This window comes from Rhipicephalus sanguineus, chromosome 10, assembly GCF_013339695.2.
Source record: "Rhipicephalus sanguineus isolate Rsan-2018 chromosome 10, BIME_Rsan_1.4, whole genome shotgun sequence".
Lineage (NCBI taxonomy): Eukaryota > Metazoa > Arthropoda > Arachnida > Ixodida > Ixodidae > Rhipicephalus > Rhipicephalus sanguineus.
In genome coordinates this window covers 3,302,287-3,329,385 of record NC_051185.1, presented here as the reverse complement: position 1 = coordinate 3,329,385, position 27,099 = coordinate 3,302,287, and the positions used below count along the sequence as shown (strand labels likewise).

The 27,099-nt window shown below is 47.3% G+C and overlaps 1 long non-coding RNA gene across 1 annotated transcript; it reads left to right on the top strand.

The window, feature by feature from the left end:
* Positions 1–7,697: 7,697 nt before the first annotated feature.
* Positions 7,698–21,388, top strand: LOC119372273 (uncharacterized). The gene is made up of 3 exons (XR_005179504.2): positions 7,698–7,972; positions 15,282–15,378; positions 20,876–21,388. It is a non-coding gene; the product is annotated as an uncharacterized LOC119372273 (long non-coding RNA).
* The last annotated feature ends 5,711 nt before the right edge of the window (positions 21,389–27,099 follow it).

Sequence of the window (27,099 nt, the reverse complement as noted above, 5' to 3'; positions counted from 1 at the left end):
AACGTCTTCGATGCGTGCATACGTCGATACAAATCGAATGTCGTGCGCTTGGCTCACCTTTGCAGCGTGCGTGTTGAACGAGGCTGTCCTTCCGATTTGCAGGGTGGTGTGCGTCTTCGACTCGTACCCCAGGGAACTGCGTCAAGCCGAAAACAAACGATGCACTGGTGAAGGTATACACTGCTTTGAGCATGGAGCGTTCTCAAGCTACGAAGCACAAAGTACCGCTGCAGGAATTGATAACATCTTGCGTAGGTCCACGGATCGTGCCGATGATAAATGAGTCATGACTCAAGCCACGGTCCCGTGGAATGCGTTGGAGATAGCATGAGCATGTTTAATCATTTTACCAAGGCTTTAAAATTGGAAGCAAAATGGAAGATGCGCAAGCCACGGTCCCGTGGAATGCGTTGGAGATAGCATGAGCATGATTAATTATTTTACATGGCTTTGAAATTGGAAGCAAAATGAAAGATGCGCAACTTTCAGCGTAGAATGCTCGGAAGACCATGCCGTGGTGGTGTTGCGCTCCAATCTCAATACCTTTGTTTGCAGACCACGGCCTCATCACCTCCATATTTTAACCGGAACCCTACGTGTTTCAAAATGTGGTTTTGTCACAGAAATCCTCGGAATAATTTAACTTCTCACGTCGCTCCATCAACCACGTAAAGAATTTCGGGGTCACCCTATTCACGTTAACCTACGAGATGTATAAATGACGCCCGTTCGATTAGACGCAGGTGACATTACCCTACGAAAGCGGAGTTATCTTAAATTAAATTGTAGTAAATAGGAGCTTTTAGCTAATGCATATACTTTTTTAACGTTACCGGAATACCAGATTGCGTTTAACGTGTTACCGGAACGCATGTTTTAGCATAAGCTTCCCATACGTAAACGTTTACGTACTTACGTAAACGTATACATTTACGTTTGCGCAAACCACTAAATGATGATGGCAATTGCACTCAAACTATGTTTAACTTAGATAAGATTCAGTCACCACTGCGGCAAAATCGCAAAAGAGGTTTTTTAGCGTTTCACAGGAGAGAAAAAACGCCGCCATGCTGGGCTGCGCGCGGGAGTACAAAGGCTGATGTCGGCAGTGCATTTTTTGGGGGGTCACGCCTATTTAGCGCAGCCAAGAGTTGATTATGACGGCGCCCAGGGAGCCATCTGTGAAAAGGTGCAGGAATACCGGGTTAGGGTGGCTAGAATTCTAGCCGCCATAACCGGGTTACTGAACGATGGTGCCGACATGTTGTGACGCTTCGCGCAACCACAGTCATGGACACGTTTTTTTTTCGCCTAGTGTTTTTTAGGGAAAAACGGATTAAAGAGGCAACTCATTTGTAATTACGCCGCTTCAAAGCATTTACACCAGCAGTAGAACGCACCACGTTTCTACAAGAACAATTTTGTGCTTGTCTGGTACATCTCAGCCCCGCTGGATGGCACCACCTATCCACCCTCACAGGCAGGATTAGGCACGCGTTTCTACAATTACGTTAGCTCGTTCCTACGTGACAGGACAGCTACAATCCAACTCGGCTCGATGGGCTCGAAGCAGTTCAACCTGGGACCGAGGGGCACACCCCAAGGGGCCGTGATCTCACCGTTCCTGTTCAACCTCTCCATGCGCGCTCTGTCGCGACAACTCTCACAGATCGACGGCATCGGTCACGCCCTCTACGCAGACGACATCACCGTCTGGTGTACGAGCGGCAGCGACGGCCATATCGAGGAGCGATTGCAAGAAGCGGTAAACACGGTAGAAACGTTCTTACGGCAGGCCGGCCTCTCGCTATCGGCCGAGAAATCAGAATTACTACTCTACCGCCCGAAATACAAGGCGCGCAGAGACGCATACGCGGAGATCAACGTCCTGACGGCGGACGGTAGACCGATCCCCACGGTGGACCAAGTCCGCATTCTAGGCATGGTCATTCAGGCCAACGGCCATAACGACGTTAGTATCACTCACATTTCCAAGAAGGCGGAAGCTATGGCTAAATTAATTAATCGAGTAGCTAACAAGCGCGGGGGACTGTCTGAGGAGAATCTCCGCAGACTGTTCCACGCGTTTCTCATGAGCCACATCAACTATGTGGCTCCCGCCCACCTGTGGCAAAAAGGAGACGTACGCCGTCTGGACGTGATCATCCGCCGGTGCGTTAAACAGGTGCTCGGGTTACCGGGCAGCACCCGCACGACCAAGCTCAACGAACTAGGCATTCACAACACATTCAACGAAATCGTAGAAGCTCAAAAAGTCTCTCAAATTGTAAGGCTGTCTTCCACTGCAGCTGGGCGACGTTTACTAGCACACCTCGGGCTCAAATCTCCCGTAACCCCAGAAAGCCCGCGACAGCTCCCCGAAGAGCTGCGCGCGAAATTTACAGTATTCCCGATACCACGTAACATGCATCCCACACATAATGTGGGGAGACGTCAGGCACGGGCGCGAGCCCTACTCGGTACCGCAGCCGCTATGGAGGGTAACGTGGCCTTCGTAGACGCAGCGCAATACGGCAATACGGACCACTTTGTCTCGGTAGTCACAACACTCAAAGGCGAACACTTGTCGTCTATGACTTTATTAAATTCAAACGCTGATCGCGCCGAGCAGGTCGCTGTGGCACTAGCTCTCGCTGCCACCGACCGCACCGCCATTTACACAGATTCGCGCGTAGCCGCACGGGCTTTCATGACGGGCTCGGTTTGTCGGGAAGCAGCGCGCGTTCTCTCTGCTGCCAATTGGTCAGACCAAAAGCACATCATCTGGTTCCCGGCACACGTTGGCCGACACGTACACGGAACCATCCTCAATGCCAACGAATTGGCTCACTCCCGGGCGCGAGGTCTCACATTCCACGTCGGGGAGAACCAATCGGAGGCTGAGGACGTTACTTGGTACTTCAGAGATCCGTTGTTAACATTTAATGAAATCTGCAAACATTACCAGTTGGAGAGGCGGAGGTACCCACTCCCGCACCCACACTTAAACAGGGCTCAATCAATCACTCTACGTTTGTTACAGACGGAGGCGTATGCATCGCCTTTAAAATGTTCCAAGTACATGGATGGCATAGAGCCGGGGTGCCCGCGCTGTGGCCACCCCAAATGCACCTTACAACACATGCTGTGGCAATGCCCTGCGTTGCGCGAGAGCAGCGAGTCTCCCTCTACGGAGGCGGACTGGAACTATCTGCTCACTAGCCAAGACAAAGGAGACCAGCTTAGGGCCATCCAGAGGGCCCGCGACATGGCCGTGGAGTTTAACCTCCCCGTCCCGTCGTGGGAGTGGCCCACCGGTGTCACCCCCTAAAGGGGGTCGAGCGCCGCCTCCGGATAATAATAAAGTTCTTTGCCTGCCTGCCTGAGGCCTCTCACGTTTATGGCTTCGGTATTGTAGGTTACTCTAGTTAGAGTGTACTAGAACAGGGGAGTGCTCGGAACGAGCTTCGAAAAGTGAAGTCCAAACAGGGTCAATCCGCTTGTGGCGCTGCGATCGGTAGTCTGCAATGTGACGTCGTTTAAGAGTTTCGCGCGGCTCCGCCGAAGTGGTGGAGGGGTAGAATGTCCGCTTCCCACTCAAAAGGCCCTGGTTCGAATCGCAGCTGTAGATGGTGGGTTTTTATTCTTATCGTCACCTTTATAGCTGCATTGGTTTTCCTTTGTTTCTTAAAACTAGCTTCAGTTTCTACGTGTTGCTTCAAAAAGTAACGCGAAATATGAAGTAAAAAAGAAGAAATTTGACAGTGATGATGGATGGATGGATGCTACGAGCGTCCCCTTTATAACGGGGCGGTGACAAGTGTGCCACCAGGCTCGAAAAAAAAAAAACCCTTTACTCTTCTTTTTCTTAGTGTTGGCCTAGTGTCTTCAATTAAAACTATCTTACTCCAGGAAAAAAAAAAAAACTTAAGTTTTCAGCTCCGTTATCTGCCCTTTAAGGCAGAATGTTACGTTACTTTTTGCAGCAATACGTAGCAACAGTAGCTAGTTTTAAGAAACAAAGGAAGACTAATACAGCTATAAAAGGTGACACGAAGAATAAAAACCCACCATCTACAGCTGCAATTAGAACCCGGGCCTTTTGAGTGGGAAGCGGGCATTCTACACCTGCGCCACTTTGGCGGTGCCGCGCGCAGTTCTTAAACGACGACACAGTGGAGACTACCGATCGCAGCGCAACAAGCGGATTGACCCTGTTTGGGCTTCACTTTGTGTACATTGGTGCTGCGGCCGTTCCGAGCAATCCCCTGACACTCTACTCTAGCTTCGGTAATCCGGATCAAACGTGGTTGTAATTGGCCGTCTCACTTGGGCTTATTTTGACTCGGCGGTTGGAGTCTCCGAAAAGCGGATATCGCGAGTAGCCACGAACGAAGGTGAATTCGCGAGCTATGGCCGCAAACGTAAAACGTATCCGGCGAGTATTTACGGTCCGTGAAAACAAGTCTACGTTCCGCAAAGGCCCGTGCCTGCGCAGATTCCATCCGGTATGTCAAATGAAACGCGAACAGCGGCAAGCATTGCGCCGTCCAGTCATCACCGTGGACGGGTGCGCATATGCGCAGTGCTGTTAAACTGGACTGGACGGCGTGCACTATACCACTGAGAAGGCTGGCCGCTGTTCGCGTTTCATTTGACGCCGATAGTACAAGCTAAAAGCCCCTATTATGACATAAACGGGAACCTAAGTGGACAATACAAAATTACCGTTGTTGAGAATTCGTGTGTAGCCGGGCTGTCCCTTTTTTTACCCCGGCCTAATCGTAATGTTTCCCATAAGAATACTCCCTATCGATGCTTATACGCACTCCTCACACAGGAAGCCCGTATCTGGCTGTGCACATGTCGTACGGAGGTGTTCCGCTTCACCGGTTCCAGGTGCGTGCTTTATCGTTCAAGAAATAACCAAGCGTGCCTTCTACCTGGCGAGGAGTCGCGCGTGCCGCTACGTATTGCTTTAAACCTGCGTACTCAGCCACTATTTATCAGCAGCAGCAGCATAAGCAGTGGTATGCATTTGTGTAATACAACTATGTTCCACGCCATGTGGATTTGGTAATGGGTGCACGCGCACAAGAGCTGTTCAACCAATACAAAGGTTTGTGCCGCAGTCGGCGTCCCAGCCAATGCCTTCTCTCAGTGGCCTTTCTTAGCCGTGACAGCAGTGCACATGTTTGACTTCTCTTCACTCGGTGTTTCTAAGCAACACATTGCCCGTCGTATAAAAACTCGATTCATACGCAACCCGCCGCGGTGGTTATGGTGCTCGACTACTGACCCGAAAGTAGCGGGATCTAGTCCCGCCGCATTTTCGGTCGGGGCAGAATGCCCGGGTACAATTATAGATTCGGAACTGGCTCCGGTCGAAATTTTCGGAGCCCTTCACTACGGTGTCAATCATAATCATATTGTGGTTTTGGGATGTAAAACCACAACAATTATTGTTCTTACGATTCATCAGCAGCAGTGTTTTATCACGCGAGGAGTCACGTGTTCAGCTGCCCACGTAAGGTGCGTGTTGCTGGGCCCCTTTGACATCTCCCCTGGATCTGCACATGTTATTTTGACTCTCGTATACCGGAAACCGAGCGTGAAACCCGCATTAAAGCGAGAACTTTATACGTCTCATGAATCAAGGGACATTGCGAGATTTGGCGAGACCTGATGGTACCTTGCGAGACAGACCGCGGCGTCGACACGAACTGCACCAGAAGTATCACGTGATTACAGATGACGCCATGACATGTCATCCGTGATATGCGACGGCATCGTGAGTCATATGACGTCACCACGTGACATCGTCGGTTCGTCAAAGGTGACCCGATCCAGAAAGTAGCGCAACAACGGGTCAGGTGCAGAGAGGGTATAAAGCTATACACTCTGCCGAAAAGGACTAAAATGGGTATGGCAATGATCCTTCAGGGGACTAAATGGGCTGCCACAGATTTTGAACCATTTTTGGACCAACTACGGGAGTAACTACAGGGGTTCAACTTTTACTCTTTAGCACTTACTCCGGTTGGTTTAAATGTTGATCCTCGTAGAATGCTCCAGAGGGACTAACAGTTGAACCGTCTGGACTAACCGAGAAAAAAAAAAGGGGGGGGGGGGATGGCGATTATCCGCTATATAGGCGTAATTCTTGGTATTTCCATCTGAATCAGCATTGAATGATGCAGTATTTGTGCCACGTGCACAAACATACAACCACACACAACCATTACTATGTAAAACACCACACACAGCGACCGCCCGCGTTACGCAGCCGAAAACCAACCATCAGCTATATATAGGCACAGTATCTTGACCTGCCATGTAGTGCCGGTGGCAGACTTGTGTTCGGCGTAATAAAACAATAAACATTCGTAGCGTACGTGTAAATTTGCTTGGGCTCATTCGTAGCACCGCAACACACCGATCTTTTAATATGAACCCGCAGGATGTCCAATGCATTTTCAGGCAGCGAATACGAATTATCAGCTGGCACTCTATCGTATCGGCCGAACGAGCGTTAGCAATGCTGGTGCACAAGTCCGTAAAATGCACTTATGCACACACAAACATAGAAGCGGCACTTACGCAGGAACGCCGGCGTGCCGGGACAACGTCGCTAGGCCTTTACGAGGAGCCCGGCTATAAGTTAAACGACCGCTGGCGATAACATGCGTCTCCTGTGCGGCGTCGGCGCGCAGGCACGGTTCTTTCACCGTGCTCGTAAGTCGCTCGCTGCACACCGCCGTCCGCACGTTGATTCGTATCAACGCTCGAACCTACACGCTAAATATGTTTGACAACAGTTGTCGCATGGAGAGAAAGACACAGTTCGAACTGTCCTTTATTCCAGAAGACATTATCCTCTGTGAAACAAATTCTACGCAACGTTTCTTTCGCCTGCACCGGCAACGCACTCGCATCGGCCACCGGACGACGTGCAGCCGGTGACTGCGGGAATACAACCGCTGATAGCTTACTTTTGTTAGCGCTGACAGTGTTCTTCGTAGTTCTTCCTAATTCGGCGCATTGAAGCGAGTTATCCGCGGTGTCCACTGTCCGGGCTCGAAGGCTTGCGCTTGTTCGGGTCCGGCAGCTCGATAGGGAAGAAACGTAGGTGAGCGCGCTCGCTCCGGCGCGAGTTGAACTTGACTCTCATCAGGGCCAAGGGGGTATGTGTGCGGGTATATATACCAAGCAAAATTGAAATTGAAAATTTTGCTTGGTATATATACACGCACACATACAAACGCACCCACGACCATACATAAAGCATGGTTGAACCCCCCCCCCCCCCGAAAAAAATTTTTGGCTACGCACTTATGACTCTCATAACAGCTTCTATTCGTTGTAATACCGCTTCGCTTTCACTCTGGCGTACAACCCATAAAGCTCGTTATCGTGCTAGCCGACAGGGCCGAGAAGTGCTGCGCGGCAGCAGGCGATCGGCGCGCAGCTACACTCCCCGTTGGTCCCTTTCTTGCCGGGCGTTCGCGCACGACACGCACTGTCTCGCATTTACACGCTGTTGGACGAACCGTTTTTAACGACTGCATTTAGTCCAATTTGGCCCAATTTCGGCTGAGGAGAAAGCAGCTTCACGAATGTCTCGTAAAAAGGGTTGAAGGGACTGTCAATGTTTGTGCTCTTATTGCGTTGGGCGATTGTGCTGCTGAAAGAAATTACGCATATACTGCTTTGTCAATCTAATCATGATGCCGGCCTCAGTTTGACAGCCCACTGCAGATACGGAGTGTGCTGCAGCAAGTGGCTCTGGCGTTGGCCGTCGCCGAGGAGGCGCTCCAGTTCGAGCACCGCAATTTACACGCGGCTCACGTGCTGGTCAAGAAGACCCAAGACGATACCTGCCGCGGCCACGTCGGAGGCCGCGACATCGTGGTCAACACGTGTGGCCTTAGGGCGCACCTTGCTGGATACGGCTTGGCTCGCATCACTCACGGTGCGTCTGTGATAAGCAGAGCGAGTGCGCATGCGCCCTCGGCTTAGCCGCAACTAGCGGAGCGAGGCCCACGCGGGGAACATGCGGGGAATGAATGGATGGAAACAGCTTTATTGATGCGGGAAATCGAACGACTCCCCGCATGTTCCCTCACGAACAGAATGCTACTGTCGATAACCAGCGGTGCCGACCTTTTGAACGCAGCTGCCCGTGCACCGAGCTCGAGCATTATTTATTTTTCTCGTCTTCGGCCGAGGTCGCCGACCTAAGCATTCTTTTACTGATTAATGTATCATCCTCTGCCGTACCAACCATCAACGAGCAAGAAATTATTTGCGTTGAGATGTCTTTTCGTTTTTGCTCAAACATTATTATCGCACGGTCGTCTGACTGCGATAAATCTTTGGTCAAGTACTTGCACAACTTGCATTCATTTGCTACATTTCCGAAAAGTGACTTGATCCTCTGCGGTGACTTTAACCTTCCTGGGATAAAATAGGAGCGTCCCTATCTTGGTATCGACGCCGACTCGTGGCGCTAATATTCTTGATTTAGTTTCCAACCCCGACGCTGTTCAATCGTCAATGTCCATTGATGGCCTAATTTGACCTCACCCTTCAGGTACGCACTAATCAGCCTTCGACAAAACATATCCGAAATTACAAAAAGGCAGACTTTTCAAAAACGGATCAGGAATTTATGTGCACTTTAAGCAGCTCGCTTCCTTGCGAAGTGTAGAGAGCCCTTTACGAACAGAAAATACTTGTCCGTATCCGGGGCGATGCCGACAAACCAGCCCCCTCGGGAAGCACGACAACAAAAAGAAGCGCCTTTTTCGGGCAGCTAAACTCTCGGACTGCAATTCCAAATGGGAAAAGTATTCGCATGCGTCCGCGAGAACCTATGCATCCATCCACTAATCACGTCATGGATCCGGTGTTTTCTAATTGGCCGATCACAGTGATCGGGCACCGTCACTAGCTGTATACAGTCATCGAAGTGTTATCTGGAGTACCGCAACGTCCTCGGACTCCTTTTGTTTTCAATTTTCATTAATCACCTGGCGTCACCTCTTTGCCGATCCTGCACCGCCGCATAAGCTCGCATAACGAACAATTGCTTTTACAGCTTGACCCCATTGAAAATGCTGCACCCGTGCAACTAAACGTCAAAAAACATAGTTCATGTGCGTATCGCGAAAGCACTCTCTCATATCATACTCTCCTCCTGTTGAGCTGGTTAAATCGTACGTACCTCGGCGTTACTATCACTAGCAAGCTTACATGGTCACGACCAGGGCCCCAGGAATTTTTTTCGGGGGGGGGGGGGGGGGGGGGCACTTGCTGAGAACCTTGACTATTTGAGAAAAACACCTTTTTTATTATTTATTTTTGGTAAAAACACCTACTTCACCAAACTTTCGGGGAGGGGAGGAGGGCGGGACCCTAGGGCCCCCCACCCCCCTGGCTACGCGCCTGGAGGACATATTCATAAACTGGTTACTGCAACTAACAAATCCCTGGGATTCACTAGACGGTCACTATCATCGTCAGCCCCCTGTGATCCGTAGGAATTTATCCGCGCTAAATTAGAATTCGCATCGGCAATATAGAATCCTCATCAAGCGTACCTTGTTGAGCTCGAAAACCACCCAGCCCGGAATTATTACGTCTCAGTACGACCATCGGCTAAGCGTTACAAACATCAAATCATCCTTGGACATCAAATCATCAGCACTTGGCCGAAAAATCTCTCGCTTATGCCTCTTTCAAAAGCTCTATTATAACTTCGCACGCGACACGCTTCTTCACGCCGCCTGTCAGACTCCCTCAGCCTTCAACGAATTCACGGCACTACCAAACCCTTCAATAACTTTCTTGCGAGAATGGAATAGTTTACCTGACCTTGTAGTAATGAAACTATAGTAATGAAACCCCATGAAGTTTCCAATAATGCACTAACAAACTTCTTGAATGCTGATGCGCAACGTATTCTGAGTGTTTCTTCTTTTTTTTTTTACATTGAGTGCATTGTTGTCCCTGTGCATTTTGACTGTCTTAGCACTTCACCTCGTTTCTTTCTAAATATTACTTTTATTGTATTTACTTAATTCATGGCTGTTTGAACGTTCCTTCTTCTTATGTATGCTCCCCCCTTATGTAATACCCCCACTTTTAAGGGTTAATACATGATGATGATGATGATGATGATGTACAGTAACTCTAAAGGTAGCATGTACAGCAACTCTAGAAGCACAAACAAGCGCTGAGGAAAGCAGCCTTGAAGAAGATAAGTCCACTTGTCGAAACGTCGGCTCCAGGACGCCCTCTGTGTACGAATTTCTCATCACAAGCTTCCATCTTCTCCAGCTGCCTTTTCTTTTTTTCGTGATTGGAAGGGTGTAATTTTGGGGCGATGTGGAAACACGTGGGCCATGCATCTTGCGGGAGAAAAGCCGGGCTGCAGATGGCGCTCTCTGCTCCCCGCCGAACTTCGCAGCAGAAATCTTCCTCGCGGAAGCTGCACACACGCGTGGCTTGCCACTTCTAATTAGTTTCGCAATCCGCGCAGTTTCTTACTTGCGGACACGTGTGAAAGCTGAAAGCGGGCTCCGTTGCGTACGTCCAGCAGTGCGGCACCGAGTACCGGCCTTCCATATAATAAGGCGCCTTCAAAGACAGCGACTACATCTTGTAGTGCTTTCAAGTCTTGTCAAGCGCACAGCCAAAGCGGAAAATACACCCCCACTTAATCATAACCGCAATGCAGGCGGTATTCTAAATAGTAAACTATAGGCAAGGGCGTCCGCAGAACTTTTTGCAGCGGGGTGCATCCGCAGGAGTGTGGAAGGGGGGAGGGGGGCCTCTAGAACAGGCTGCCTTTCTTTCACTGCCCTGACATGACCGGCAAGATATTATGTGACGTGAAAAATTGGCTCGCACTACTGCAGGGCATTGCACACGGACGTGCGGGACCTGAGTGTGCTAATGAAGCCGCGCAGCTCATTGCTACTACATAAAAAAAAGTCATCCGAAATTCCAAGGGGGGGGGGGGACGCAGCCGCCCCCCTTGCACCCCCCTCCGGACGCCCATGACTATAGGCGCCAAAAACACGACCACGCAGGAACACAAAGGAGCACATGTATAGACAGAACGTCCTGTCTAGGTGTTCCTGTGGGGTCGTGTTTGTGGCGCCAAGTTTACTATTGATACTGAACAAGCACCGACAAGCCCACTACTACTAGGAGAGAGAGAGAGTTCGAACGAAATGTCACCTAACGTTAGAAGTGCAACTTTACAGTGTTTAGTTGAAAATTGTCCTGAATATAATTTAAATATGGCAAAATATTCCTGCAGCATCATCGTCACAATCCACCGTGAACCTTGAGATATATTTCACTTCATTATGCGATTTGAAAGAGTGCTCCCTATCGGGCTGCAGAAATAAGCGTCTTTTCTGTTCCTTAGAACCACCAACAACATTTGAAAGAACGCCTTTCCCATATCCCATATACGGGTCGTTTCTGAAGGGGATTAGTTGACGTCAGGTTTCGAAAAACATACCGATGCTGATTTCCACAACGACTAAAATCTAGACGCCGATCCTGAAATATAGAGTTCCACGCTGGACATGTGATCGCCTCACGAAAAAGAAAAATGATCGAGACCAGACACGCGTCTCTATAGCTTACCCGAAAACGCGATATTAGTGGCAATAGGCGAGAAAATAATGGGAGTACTGTTTAGCAATGTTCCAAAACTTTATTCTGTGTGAGGCCGCGGGCCGCGTGTTTGAGACCCCTGGCTTAGATAGTATAGGTATCGTTTAAAAAGTAATTACTAAGAGTGGCAACTACTTGTCACAACATTCACCTTATACAGGGTGTCCCAGCTATCACGCAGCACGATTTAAAAAAAGAGGAACGGCGTTACGCGAATAAAACCTACAGCATATTGTTCCTAGTACACTAGACTAGCCACTGCTATTTTTTCGTTAATGAGGTTTAATTAATTAGTCATAATTATATTTGTAACTCGACAAGTACTCGCCTAATAGTCAAAATGTCAATGAGACGTATGTAGGCATGTTCAAATGGCATCTAACTGCGCTACTTTCAACAACGTGCTAATTGCGCGCTCATTTTTTCCGCTTGATCAGGAAAGCCCGCGAAATATGAAAAATGACACGTGACTAGAGTGTTGCGCGCGTCGGGAACCAGCGCCGTCAAACAGGCTCCCTATGAGGCAGACAGTATCAAGGGGAAAAATGCAGAAAGAAAAAAAAACGCATCGCCCTATCTGCCACTCTCCGGCCTAGAAACGCACCGCTTGGCTTTACAGAGTCAGGCCGCAATCAGAACATTTGCCGCGTTATCAATGAGAACAGTCGGCCGTGAGATACGGATGATTGCGGCGTACTATCGAACGGAATGAATCCCAGCGAAATTGCACGCATATCGCTGGCGCCCGACCTGTACCCTTGCCAAAATGCGGAACGCTGGCTTTCGCAACAGGCAACAGGCAAAGCGGTTGTTTGCAGTAAGCTTATTTGAGGGCGCTGGTTTCCTTTGCGGGTGGGAGCGTAGTCACGTGTCATTTTTCATATTTCGCGGGCTTTCTTGATCAAGCGGAAAAAATGAGCGCGCAATTAGCACGTTGTTGAAAGTAGCGCAGTTAGATGCCATTTGAACATGCCTACATACGCCTCATTGACATTTTGACAATTAGGCGAGTACTTCTCGAGTTACAAATATAATTATGACTAATTAATTAAACCTCATTAACGAAAAAAATAGCAGTGGCTACTGTAGTGTACTAGGAACAATATGCTGTAGGTTTGATTCGCGTAACGCCGTTCCTCTTTTTTTAAATCGTGCTGCGTGATAGCTGGGACACCCTGTATAGTGAGATGCAGGTGGTAGTCGTATAAACTTACAATCTGAAAAAAAAAAAGGTAGTAAGAGCTACTAATGGTACACAAGAAGGTAGCGACCGTTACTAACGCGTTGCCCATTGTCAGGGTTGCCACTGACTTTCGAGTAAATGTCGCCAAACGACGAGCAAAAAGTCGCCAAAAGTCGCCATTGTTTTTATAAATTTCGCCAAAATAGTCGCCATGCTAGATATGTGCGTCATACCTAGTAATAACAATTTCCTCTCACGTATAGCCTCGTAGAGTACAGTACCATCCAAGAACCTTAAATTATATCGACGTTTCTCAATGCTAGTCGTATCGCCCGCGTCACCATGGCGGTGCATGGTGCTGCTTCTCCAACTACACGCAAGATGTGCGTGGTGGCGCAAGGGTGAATGAATGAAACACTCACGATATCCTTCCATCCCTGTCCGCTCGTTTCAAAGGTAAAAGTGTGGTAAACGTTGGGCGAAAACCGTGAAAGCGTTGTTTGTAGCCGGCTTTACGCGAACATTATGAATTAAAAGGATTGAAAGGTTTATTGGAGGTAACACGGCAGAAGTCTTACAGGAACTGATCATTAGTGAGTCTTACGCCTTTTCAGTGCGAACTAATATGATAAAGGACGTCACCGACCCTTTCTTATAGTCCCTTATATCTACACACGTCAATCCGATGCGTTATTAATGAACAGTTAGGCAATGTAAAATGTTATATACCAATTGTTTTCATTGCACACGCTCACCGAGAACAGTGGAAAATGCCTCAATAAATATTTTTTTATTACACAGATAGCCGCGTATCCGCCTCTCTTCGCTATTCCAAAACAGTCTTTACCAGCTGAATTGGGGGTACTGCAACAGTGAATAAGTCGCCGAGCTATTCAGAACATTTGGAGCTTTGACGGAACAAATGGGTGGAACGTTCAGCCCCTTCAGAAGCGAAACTTTAGAGAAGATTAAAGCTATTAACTTATAGTCAAACACTGCCCCCTCGTGGTTTACATTTTGCTAGAATGTCTCTGGGGGACGTTGGCGTATCTCCTGCCTCTAGATGAATTGAGGAGATACGCACGAGTTACAGGACGGACATACGGAATGACGCGTAATGTGCACATTCTACTCGTGGGTCTAAAACCAAGAAAAATACAGAGAATGCTGCCGTTCATTCGTTGGGAAGACACTGAGCTTAGGATGTATAACTCAGTAGAGACCTAAGCCGAAAAATCTCCAAAAATTCGCCATGTCGCCATTCATAATTTTAGGTCGCCACGGGCCCCTCAAATTCGCCAATTTGGCGAAAAGTAGCCACCATTGGCAACCCTGCCCATTGTACATAATTCAGGAGCGACAATATATTACGACACAGTTTCGGCTGCACACAGTGAGAAGAGCACAACAACAAGGTTAAAGTGCGACACGTACTTTATACGCAGTGACGAGCATTCACAGCCGTATGCCTTGTGAGAGCACAACTGGCCCCGCTGAGCAATTAGGATAAACCATTAAAGGGGCCCTGCAACACTTCTCCAAGTGGCCATCGAATGGCTTCATTGAAGGAGCTTATTGCCTCACAAATCGACTGCCGCAATTTTTTTTTTTTTTAGAATCCGTCAAGTACCAGCGGTGTTACAGAGATTTGTCGCACGCTAATTGCTTTCTCTCCTCTCGTCCCGACGAGCGCGCTGGAAGCTAAGCAGGGAGGGATGACACGAGGGAAAGAAGTTACGTCACGCGCGCGTCATCACATTGAGCCCTTTTTTTTTTTCTTCGAACGCGCGGCTTCCTTTCACTGTGGTCGCGAGCGCGGCCACGCGGCAGCCTCCGTAACTTTGCAGCTCACGATGCTCAAGTCAGCCCATGGCCGTGAATTTAGGTATATGGGGCGGTCATCATTTGTAGAAAGAACAGGGAACGATTTCTAGCTGACTGACAATTAATTATAAATTCCAGGCCGCGTGCTTCGCTGTAATGTTTGGCTCGCGTGTTCTCGGGAGCCTCGACTGCCGATCGGCAGCGTTTTCTGACCACGTTGAAAAAAAGTGTTGCGGGGCCCCTTGAAAGTTACGGACTGTACTGTCTGATTAGTGATTACGTGCACTTGGTGACGTACTATTAATGAAAAAAACGATACAATACAGTCGACTGAGAAGGAAGGCTTTTGCCTTCGAGTCGTTTTAGGCGAATCCATAAGGGAACATGGTACTTTTAAAAGAGCCGTCGCAGGTTGTAACTATATACTAACATTAGGCTACCTCATCCTTTTTTTTTTCTTAAGAGTAAACGATGGAAAGCAGAAGAAACAGTTATGCGCAGTTAGTTCTTGAAATAACCTCCCTATTACCTTTGAATGTATGTCATCTCTTCGGTCCATGCTTCACTGCCATGTCTGCAGGAAACGGGCCCCTCTACACAGAACCTTCTAGTATATACGAGTCCTCGAAGGAGCACCGCCTTCTCTTCGTCTACAGAGACATGGCAACCATCACGAGGTATCTCAAGGTTTTGTCAATAAACTTACACCATAACGCAGTTGTTTCGGCTTCTCGGAAAACTCGCGAAGAAAAAAATAAGGAAAAAAGAAAAACATGGTTGATTCCTCCGTCATAGGAATCGCAATAACACGAAAGTAAAGCGTGCCCTTACAGAAGTAACTGAATGTTTACTGTACCTTGATATAAGGGGAGCTTGTAAAATGTGTATTGATGTCTGGCAGCTAATGGCACCGTTTAACGTGTATGCACATACTTTGATGATTGGTGTTACATCTCCATCCCGATGACTAACATCCATGCTAAATGATTAAACAAACCCTTGTGGTAGCTGTAGTAGTTAACGGTGAACACGTAATCAGAGAACGAGGTGTGATAGCCAGAAGAGCGTCGCATATTGGAAGCAGAACTTGGTCGCCATCCCGCGGCATGTTAAAATGTGATTGAACACCACGGCCAGACTAGAGGGAAACGCAAAGCGCGTCGTGCCGCCCCGGTAGCCCGGCCGCGATTTTTCTCGGGGCGAGAGCCTGAGCGGGGAACGCGGCGTTACAGTCAGGTAAGGCAGGCGCGTGTCGCAGAGCCATTTTTGGTTTTTATTAGCGTGATGCTATGAGCGAGGCTAAAGCGAGGCCGACGCTTTTACGACGCTTGGGCTAAGGTCGCCACCTCGCGGCGTGTTAAGGCATTGAAAAAATTGAACTTCTATTGAAAACGCGCCGAATGGGCCGGACGTGTACGCGTTGCAGGTGTTAATCGCGGAGGCCATAGTAATGACGAATTACTTTACCTTACCGCTCCCAGAGGGCGACACCACCCCGCCGACCGGGAGAGTGGTAGATATAAAAGGCGCGTTTGTAAAGCCTCTAGAGTCTGTGACCGTGGCGTAGTGGATAGCGTGTCCGGCATCTGTAGTTGCGGATCGGGCGGTCGTGGGTTCGATGCCCGGTGACGGAACCTTTTTTCTTTGCCATCTATTCGTGTACCTTTCTTCGACGCCATTTCCGTGACGGAAATACGTCACTGAAGTCTTGGTGGACCCTGGCATAAAACACTTTCGTGCTAAAAAAAGCTCTGATCTCATTTCCTCTTTCCTCTTGTAAACTCCGTAACAATTATACACTTGTGGTTGTCAGTTCTCAAGAATAAGATTTAAGCTATTAAGGCGGCAACAGGGGCTAGTTGGTACGTCTTCATGCTTGTAGTGCGCTGCCACTGGACACGGACGAGAAAAAAGAAACAGGGAAAACAACACAGGGTGATGCGCAAACTCACAACTACTTTATTTCGATCATGTACAGCCTTATGTACGTACAAGAAAGAACACGAAATGACGGGGAGGGGTGGTTCAGTGATAAGATGTAGAACACAAAAAATAAGAGAAATAAACATTGTTTGAAACCCTGATATGTTTATTTCTCTTATTTTTTGTGTTCTACATCCTATCACTGAACCACCATCCCCCCCCCTCCCCGTCATTTCGTGTTCTTTCTTGTACGTACATAAGGCTGTACATGATCGAAATAAAGTAGTTGTGAGTTTGCGCATCACCCTGTGTTGTTTTCCCTGTTTCTTTTTTCTCGTCCGTGTCCACTGGCAGCGCACTACAAGCATGAATTTAAGCTATGCTGTTTTTGTTTACAGTGTTGTTATGGGGCTATATGCCATGCCGCGCAAAGGTGCTATGGTGTCGAGTGCAACAAAATAACGAGTATATGCTATTTCGTTTTGAAATATTGCCTCCAGTAACACCGATGGATTGGGTACATTAGTGTTCAACGCTTAAGGAGACCGTGGGAGAGTAACAAGCTGGTGCGTATCGCTGAAGGACATTTCTAAGTGGGAACATAATTGGTTTGAATGACGCGCATTGTGTGCGCATGAGCTGAGGTGTTAATAGCGCTTATCTTGATTGTGCGACTACTATCACAAAATCCCCGTCATTTCTCCTCTGTGTGTCAATATAGCTGTCTAATAAGAACCGAAATCGCCATCGGTTGTTGCTGTGCTCACTATGGTGGTCAAAGCCGCTTTGAAGAACACAGAACGGTTTTTCATACTTGTAAGTTATGCTCACCCCGGCAGGTGGCCGCAATGCAGTCAGCTTCATGATTTTTCTTTCACCACTTTATCTTAACCTTGATCTTAAGAGACACTACTATGAAACATTAAATCAGTTTGTAAAGATTATTTCACAGCTGCAGACATTATTTTCGCCATTGTAGGATAATTTTTAGAAGAGGAAATGGTGGTCAAAGTTTCATTTCTGAATTTCGCGCCGATACTTTAGTGCGTCAACATCAGTGTGACGTCACGAATTTCAGATTTTTTTTGCTTATTTTGGCCACATTAGTTCAATGAAACTTTCTGAAGCTTCCTATGTTAAGACATTATCGGTCCTTCAGAACACAAAATGAATAATTTTTACCCCTAAACGATATCGTAGTTAGAGGTGTGCACGGGCTCCGGGTAGCCCGAAAGCCCGAGCCCGACCCGGCCCGCGGGCCGGGCTCGGGCGGGCCGACGTGTTTTCACCTCGGGCCCGGGCCGGGCTCGGGCTACTTGGAGTTTTATCGGGCCGGGCTCGGGCCCGGCGCAGAGCCCGACTCAAGCCCAAAATATAGAGAATGAGCGGGAATTGTTTTCCAGCACGCATACAGCGCCTTTTCCGCGACGGCCCTTTACCGCTTTACCTTTCCATTCGCTACTTTAAACAAAAGGGGAGCAGGTAAAGCACTGCCTCTGTTGCACTCCGACAAACAGAGAAGTAACACCACCTGAGCTGGTGACCAGGGTTGCCACTGACTTTCGAGTAAATGTCGCCAAACGACGAGCAAGAAGTCGCCAAAAGTCGCCATTTTTTTTACAAATTTCGCCGAAAAAGTCGCCATTCTAGATACGTGCGTCATACCTAGTAATAACAATTTCCTCTGACGTATAGCCCCGTACAATATAGTACCATGCAAGACCCTTAAATTATATGGACGTTTCTCAATGCCAGTCGTATGGCCCGCTTCACCATGGGAGTGCATGGTGCTGCTTCTCCGACTAGCCGCAAGATGTGCGTGGTGGCGCAAGGGTGAATGAATGAAACGCTCACGATATCCTTCCATCCCTGCCCGTTCGTTTCAAAGGTAGAAGTGTGGTAAACATTGGGCGAAAACTGCGAAAGCGTTGTTTGTAGACAGCTTTATACGTACCCTTGTATGAATTAAAAGCATTAAAACGTTTATTGAAGGTAACACGACAGAAGTCTTACAGGAACCGATAATTAGTGAGTCTTACACCTTTTCAGTATGAACTAATATGAAAAAGGACGTCACCGACCCTTTCTTATAGTCCCTTATATCTACACGCGTCAATCCGATGCGTTATTAATGAACAGGTAGGCAATGTAAAATGTTATATAGAAATTGTTTTCATTGCACACGCTCACCGAGAACAGTGGAAAATGCCTCAATAATTATTTTTTATTGCACAAATAGCCGCGTATCCGCCTCTCTTCGCTATTCCAAAACAGTCTTTGCGAGCTGAATTAGGGGGTACTGCAACAGTGAATAAGTCGCCAAGCTATTCATGATAGTTGGAGCTTTGACGGAACAAATGGTTGGAACCTTCAGCCCCTTCAGAAGCGAAACTTTAGAGAAGCTTAAAGCGCCGAAAGCTATTAACTTATAGTCAAACACTGCCCCCTCGCGGTTTACATTTTGCTAGAATGTCTCTGGGGGACGTTGCCGTATCTCCTGCCTCTAGATGAATTGAGGAGATACGCGCGAGTTACAGGACGGACATACGGAATGACGCGTAATGTGCACATTCTACTCTTGGGTCTAAAACCAAGAAAAATACAGAGAATGTTGCCGCTCATTCGTTGGGAAGGCACTGAGCTTAGGATGCATAACTCAGTGGAGACCTAAGCCGAAAATCGCCAAAAATTCGCCATGTCGCCATTCATAATTTTAGGTCGCCACGAGCCCCTGAAATTCGCCAATTTGGCGAAAAGTAGCCACCATTGGCAACCCTGCTGGTGACGGCGCCACGCGACTGTCCGCGTTAGATTTAAGGCCAAATCCCGTATGAGTGAAAATGCACGCGACAGCGACGAGCGATCCGACGTAGATCGCCTTCGTGCAAGCTGACGCTTGCATGGGCATACCCCATACACGTGACGGCTTTGGCGAGCGAACTACATTGTTGCTGGCATGAGGCCGTCTACTTGTATTTTGTAATCTGTGTAATAGAGACTGTTCGTCGTGCGTCGTTTCATCATATTTGATGTGCTCAATAAAATGCCATATTACCGGAAAACGATGTTTTGTTTTCACAACGAACCTTCAAAAAGCCGGGCCGGGCCGGGCCCGGGATTGTGTTTTCTTACGTCGGGCCGGGCCGGGCGGGCTCGCAGCCCTTTGCCGTCGGGCTCGGGCGGGCCTTCGACAAAGTCAGCGGGCCCGGGCCGGGCTCGGGCTCGGGAATACGGCCCGTGCACAGCTCTAATCGTAGTAGGCCCTAACAGATGTAGTCAAAACCTAATGGTACATTCGGGTGGTTGTTTCAGAGCGCTACGGAGGCTATAAAAAAATTGATGTAAAACAGCAACTAAACATTGCTTGAAATATACTGAGTATGTGCAGCGCAATGGTACGAAGACAAGAGAAGACACACAAACGACATAGACTGGCGCCAGTCTATGTCGTTTGTGTGTCTTCTCTTGTCTTCGTACCATTGCGCTGCACATACTCAGTATATTTCAAGACATGTACCAACTCGCCCATCAACGGATCCTTCTTGAACAAACATTGCTACTGGAACAAGTGCGCATGTTATGGAAGAAGGAACGCGACGTGCTTGTTCTCCTCTCAGAGCTGTTGAACTTTCAAGCACGGCCTGCAGAGCGCTTTCACCCGAATGTGCCGTAAGACGTCACGGCTAGCTGGTGCGGGAAATTCATCGTGGCGTCGCCACCTGTATCTTTTTTTCGAGCATTTTCTCGCTTATAACAAGCGTCTTCTCACGGTAAGGTTTGTGCTTTCGGTATTCTTAAATTGTAATTTAATTAAAAGAGGAAAAATTTTACGAAGTATTTTGGCTGTTGACAAATGTCCCCATCCTTTGCGCAAGACACAACGAATTGTATACATGTTCAGCAAAAATAGGTAAGGACGTATCTTGTCGCACTAGCTTGTTACTCGACTAGAAGCATGAGCTGGTTGGATGTAACGGCTTCACGAAGTGCCTCTACACGAGCGTCCAGCCTCAGAGAAACTGGCCGATCGCTAGAAAAAAAAAAAACGTTCAAGTATTTCTTTTTTTTTAAAGTGCGGATAGTTGGGCTTGTTGGTTGTAAATACGTGTAGGAATAGCGCGAAAAACAACAGGACAACAGAAGAAGACGCACAGAGCGCTGTGTGCGTCTTCTTCTGTTTTTCGGTTGTTCCACGAAGTATGTAAGAAACCTTTTTTTCGATACTCGGTAACATCGCCGTCCTCCCAACAGAAACGAGTGGTACGGCTTCCACCCCTTGACCAACGTGCTGTACGTGCAGCGGCTGATCGAGGAACAACTTGATCAGCGCTACAGGTTCTGCAGTGATGACAGCCAGGCGGTGTGGTCCGAGGTGGAAAGCTGGAGGGACCGTCTCCTGCACTACGAGGCACTTGACCTCTTCGTCAAGGACAACTTCAAGAGTGTGCCGTGAACATCTGCCCTTGCCCGATATTTTGATAAAAGCGCGAAAAAGGACAGCATACTTAGCGGTGGCTTCAAGTGGATGATCCAATTAGAGAACACGAAGATACAGTCAATATGTCTCCAAGGCTCTGTTATTATGGAGCGACCGAACCGAGTCGTTATAGTCTGCAGCAATGAGCAGGGAAGCATTATTATTATTGTTACGCATTTTCAAATTGATTTTGCGTGCGAAAGCCCTGACGAAACTCTCTTGCTGCTATATATTCTAGCATAGGCTGAACGTCAAAAATGCACCCGCAGCCAATTTTATTCAGATGTGAAAAACAGTCGAAAACAGCAAAATTCAAGATTTCCAAAGGCTATATAAGGTTTGGTTACAGGGGCGTAGCCAGAAATTTTTTTCGGGGGGGGGGGGGGTTCAACCATACTTTATGTATGTTCGTGCGTGCGTTTGTATGTGTGCATGCCTATATGCGCAAGCAAAACTGAAAAATTTCGGGGGGGGTTTGAACCCCCCCAACCCCCCCCCCCCCCTTGGCTACGCCCCTGTTTGGTTAGGTAAGGATAGGTTAGGTTTGTGTTAGGAGGTTAGGCTATATAAGCTTGGGTTAGGCTAGGATAGCTTAGTAGTAGGCAGTTTGCAAGTTTACTTATAGGCTTATCTTTTCTGTCAAATATGGACCCGTAGCCAATTTTATTAAAATGTGACGAAACAGTCTAAAACAGAGAAATTCAAGATTTCCAAAGGCTATATAAGGTTAGGCTTGGTTAAGTTGGGGTAGGTAACGTTAGGTTGTTGTTCCGTTATTTTAAGTTAGGTTGGGTAAAGTTACGATAGTTTAGGCTATATAAGGTTAGGAAAATTAATTATTTTCCAAGGCTACCGCATTTACTCGAATCTAAGCCGATGTTATTTTCGAAAAAATGATGTGCGAAAGTGGGGGGGTTGGCTTAGATTCAAGTACAATGAATAGGTATTTTTTCTTTTCTGGCCTTGCGAATTTTGGGGGTCGGCTTAGAATCGGGGCCGGCCTAGATTCGAGTAAATACGGTATATATAAGGTTAGGTGAGGTTAGGTTGGGTTTGGTAAAAATGCAAAAAAAATGTGAAAAGAAACATTTTTTTTCTTGATTGGTACACTCGCTTGCAGGAATTTTCAGCTTCCATAATTGTAAACGCGCGTCCCAATTGCGATCGGCGCTGTGTCACGTGGGGCAGACAGCCACTACAAGCTATTGAAAACACAAACAATGTTTTAGAGCTAGAAAAAATTGCTTTGATAACCGGTAGGGTTGCCGCCTTTTTCCGAAAAAAAAACCGGCCCTTCGACTTGACGGGAGGGGAGGGGGGGTGATGTTGAACAGGAGATTAGATTAATGTTGAACAATAGACGCCATGTCAAGTCTTCGGCATGCAGGGCCACTTAATGTGACATTGCTTTCCTTGAGCGAAATAAACCTAATATACAAAAAAAAACATCCACTGATCTAACCAACTAGTCTAATTGCTGGCATAAAAATACCCCTGATTAGAATGCCGCTTCGCTTATTGCTCTGAATGCACTGCACTGAAAAGGAACCGCAATACTTCGTCCATAAAAAGCTCTTCTTTGCTTCTGAATCACGGTGTGTTCTGAATCCACCAGGCCAGTGGCACTGCAGGCACAAACGACCGTTAAAATGTGTGCAGTAAATATGCCACAAAAACACAAAAATGTCGGATATTCATGTATATATATATATATATATATATATATATATATATATATATATATATATATATATATATATATATATATATATATATATATATATATATATATATATAAAGTGGGATATTATGGGATATTATATATAAAGTGGGATATTAAAAGAAAAGTGGGATATTATGACAAAAAAAATTAAAAAAACGGTCAATGGCGGTCGGAGCGGACCGGCCGCGTGGCCCGCTATCTAAAAAACCGGCCGGGCCGGTGAGGACAGGTGGCAACCCTAATAACCGGCCTTTTGCAGCGCAACGAAGTCTTGCGATGTCTGGGCCCATTGAAGGCTTTAGGGGCGGCCGCCACGTGGCGAATGCTGCGAGAAGCTCGGCGACGCGCTTGCACCTTGCGGTAGAGTGCAAAGAATATTCGGTTTTGACTCTCGCAAAGGATTATGGGCTACGGCGCCCGTCTGCATCGGCGACTTCCGGTTCAAGACGAGCCCTGCCCATGACCTCCTCTTGTGTGGTCCCTGGCCTAGCGATCCCTTTTTCTCACAATTAAATTACTGTGCACACAACTCCTTCGAGTGCACATCTGGACACATGGATATGTTGTTTGCAGCGGAGAGTGTTTTCCCGTTGCACGTCGCCCAAGACATTTGCAAAAATGTACTGTTGTCCTAGCTAGGTGACGTTGAGTTTACTCGCGTAATGTTGTCTCGCTCACTTACTCGTGTTCTAAAAGCTGACAACTCTCGCAATTTACTGGGTAGTGGGGTCAGGAGAGGGCTTGTTCCATGCGATCGCGTGAAGCGACGGCTGTTGACAGGTCCCGGATGTATGTGGTGGCGCTGCGGTAGCGTGGGCTGTATGCCTGGCACTCGCGGTACAGTAGCAGCAGCTTGCTTTGGCTGCTCTTGCAGTGTTACCGGTGTTGTTTGCGTCGCTGTGTTATGCTCCGTGCTATAGTGCCTAGAATATACTATATCCGTGCCCTCGGTTTCTTCACTGAGAAAGGAGAGATGCAATGCCTGGCCGCAAGCGTCAACGCCATTGCTTCGCTCCTGGGTGTAAAACGGGATATATCACTGGACACCAAGGAGGCCGTCAGTTCCTTGCTCGATGCTTGTGATGCTTACACTACTGAAACTGACATTGACAAACTCATCGAGTCGGGTAACCTTTCTTTAGCAGAACAGAAACTCCATCGCATATCTCCAGAACAGAGTGGTTACGTCGTAGAAAAGAGTGATGACAGGCTAATTAATTACATGGATGGGTATGTAGCGCGCAAATTTATCTTTCGTAGTGATTGTGTTCAATGCAAAGACTTGCTTTTGCGAAGACCAAGTGATATGTCTGAAGATGATGAGTTCATAGCTATTTGTGACAAAGGAGGGTTGATTTATCCATCACGTGTGCTTTTCTTAACAGTAAGGAAGTTAGAGAACATCTTCACGACTCTCTTCAACCAGGAAAAGCTATGCAACAACAGTATAGTTGATGTTATGTTGTTGGGTAACTCTGAGATTTCATATGGTGTAGGATGCAGTGAGCACTCCGAAGTGCTTACAGCCAGCATTGTCAAGTTGTATGTCCTCACAAGGCTTCACTTTTATGTGAAAGGCTTTAATGAGTCACGGAAAGCACGCAGGAAGAACTTTCATGCAAAGTTGAGTAAGTGCTCGTAGTTCTAGTTCCGGCCTATGTCTCGTGACTAAATTTGAAAGAGTGTAAACACAATTTAATGCTGTACATTTGAGAACTGCAAACATCTGCATAATTTGGAATAAACTATTGGTATCTCCGCAAAAGTTGTTCTTTTTTATTTAGTCATGTTAAGAGCACACAGACAGCTTTTTCCAGCCCAACGCTTTCATTTCTTGGGCAGCAAGATCTGTTGAAAAATTGCTCAACAGCACAGTGCATCCATCGACCGGTGTTTGTCCTTAGCGAACCTTGAAACATGTTAGTAGTTTATTCGAAAAGACAAACGGTGTATCTTAACGTAATACTTTTTTTATATTTTATGACACTTGACTTCACGAATGGACAAAATTGCAGATCTTGGAACAATCATTCACGTAGTTGAAGCTTTAAAATAAATTGTCGCGTTTTTGACATTCACTTACGGAACGATGTAAAAATACAACAAATAGGAGCGCCGTGATTTTTACTTCAATAAATTGTAATTTCTGATGCTGCAAGACCAAAGTGGGCTAGATTAAAAAATCGACTGTTCCCTGTTGACCGCTCGGAAATCCCGGTAACGTTTCCTGCGAAAGGTAATGATTGTTTAATATACGACGCAACGCCACCGGGCTAAATTTGGGCATATCGGCATCGCGATCGAAGCAGCTGAAATGTACACAGAAGTAGTCGCATTTCCACGAGCGCTATGTTGCATGCTGAACAATTTTGCTAACCGCTACCAAATCTACGTATGCCATAAAATTCTGGTGGGCAGCGGTAACTAGTTACAGGGCACGCACCGAAATACGGAGCGACGATTCCAAGCTGCGATGCAGCGCGGACCACCAGTTTCTTACAGCTCATGCTTTGGTGGCGCCATCTCGTGCGGTCAACGTGACAAGCGTCGCTCGCGGGGACTCCCTAACCCCACTAGCACTACCCAATAAATTCTAGTACACTTCTGCATCTCGCTTTACGTCTTTACGTGAGCTTCCATTCCCTCGCACACTCGAACTTTGCGCTTCCATCTTGAACGAATAAACAGCGCGGAAAAACGAGCACGAGCAAAGTGACGTCTCTGAAATAAAGGAATCCTTGGAACACGCGGTGTCGCTGGAACCTTGCTTTCTTCAAGGCTGCAACTTTGCCGGTTAGAGCCTTGAATAATTCCAAGGATTTCCAAAGATTTTTCATTTCGTCAAGATTCAATCTTCTCCCGAACTTGTTCTACCTTACTTGAAATACCACGTCGTTTCAAAGCAACGTCGATCGTTTTACGTGCAAGGTGACATGAGCGGCCGTTTTGTCCCGTTTGCCTTTTCCGCGCTCAGCAGTTTCCATACATTCCATACAGAGCATGTCGTGGGCGGTCGTTGACATTTGGCACCATGTGCTCACACGTGTGAGCGATTCTAAGCTAGCCACCGTTTGTGCTCTGTATTACTGCGTTCATTCACAGCACTTCATTCTCTGAAATGCGAAATATTCTGTATTCATTTGCAAAAGAACGCAATCACTGGACAACCGGTAACAAACGCGTCGCGGAAGTAGACGTCTTTCCTCCAGCATCCTTGAAGCGCTAGACCTCGAACCGGAAGTACCATAGCAGACGACGCGCCAGAAAAGGCGCTATTCTGGCTATGCACAAGCCATCACCAGACACAAGGACCGGACCGAATATACCGGACCGAATATGAATATGGCTGCGTGCTACGCAGGTCGGAAAGCTCTCTGCTTTTTGTGGTCCCAACCAAGTGGTGTAGCTTCCGTCGGGAGACGTTTCGTGGCATCGGCGGGTCAAGGCTCGCCGAAAAATACTTCGGACACGAAGAAGCCGCCATCAGCCGGTTCCAAGTCTGCTCCGCCTGTGCAGCCGAATGTCAGCGGAGCGACGGAAGGTTACAAGGTTAAAGAATACTTCGAGCACAGCCCGTACAGCTTCTACGATATCCACGCCGACATGTTCAAGCTGCGGCTGCCACAACCGTCTTGTAGGAAGTAGGAACAAAGTGAGCCCGCTTGCATAAATCCGCTGCATGCATTGTGTCGGCCACTCTTGAAAGGGCTCCGATATTTGTGGCCAATGTAGCCTTTGCAACGTGCATTGTCCTAGCCAAAAAAGAAAAAAAAAAGTGCACGTAATTAAGATCTAACCTAAGCAACTCGGCAACGCCCTCCGAAAGTTCCTCCATCAAGTTGAAGCTTTTAATGGTTATTAGTCACCTCTTTCACCTTCCCATTTGGTCATAGGGCAACTTCATCGTTGACCATCTTCACCATTGCCGCCAATGAGGAACTTCAAAAATTGTTTTCCTCCTTAAAACAAAAATTGTAATGATAAAACTTGCCATCTGAGAAGAACTATTTATTTGCTCTCGATTGAGGTGTAAAGCTAATTTTTAATTGGAGCACCACATGGTGTAAATTACATTTCAGTGTGGACCAAAATGACGATTTTCTCAAATGTACGATTTTTTTTCTCATAAAATTTTGAAACGTCAGTAGTCTTAAAATATTTTTAATGCAAAATATACTTTCTGTGGCGTAAGTATTCATTACTCAGGTATTCATACATAGCGCAATATTATAAGGGGAAAAATGCAAACTTTTCAGCAAATTTTCTGGAGGTGTA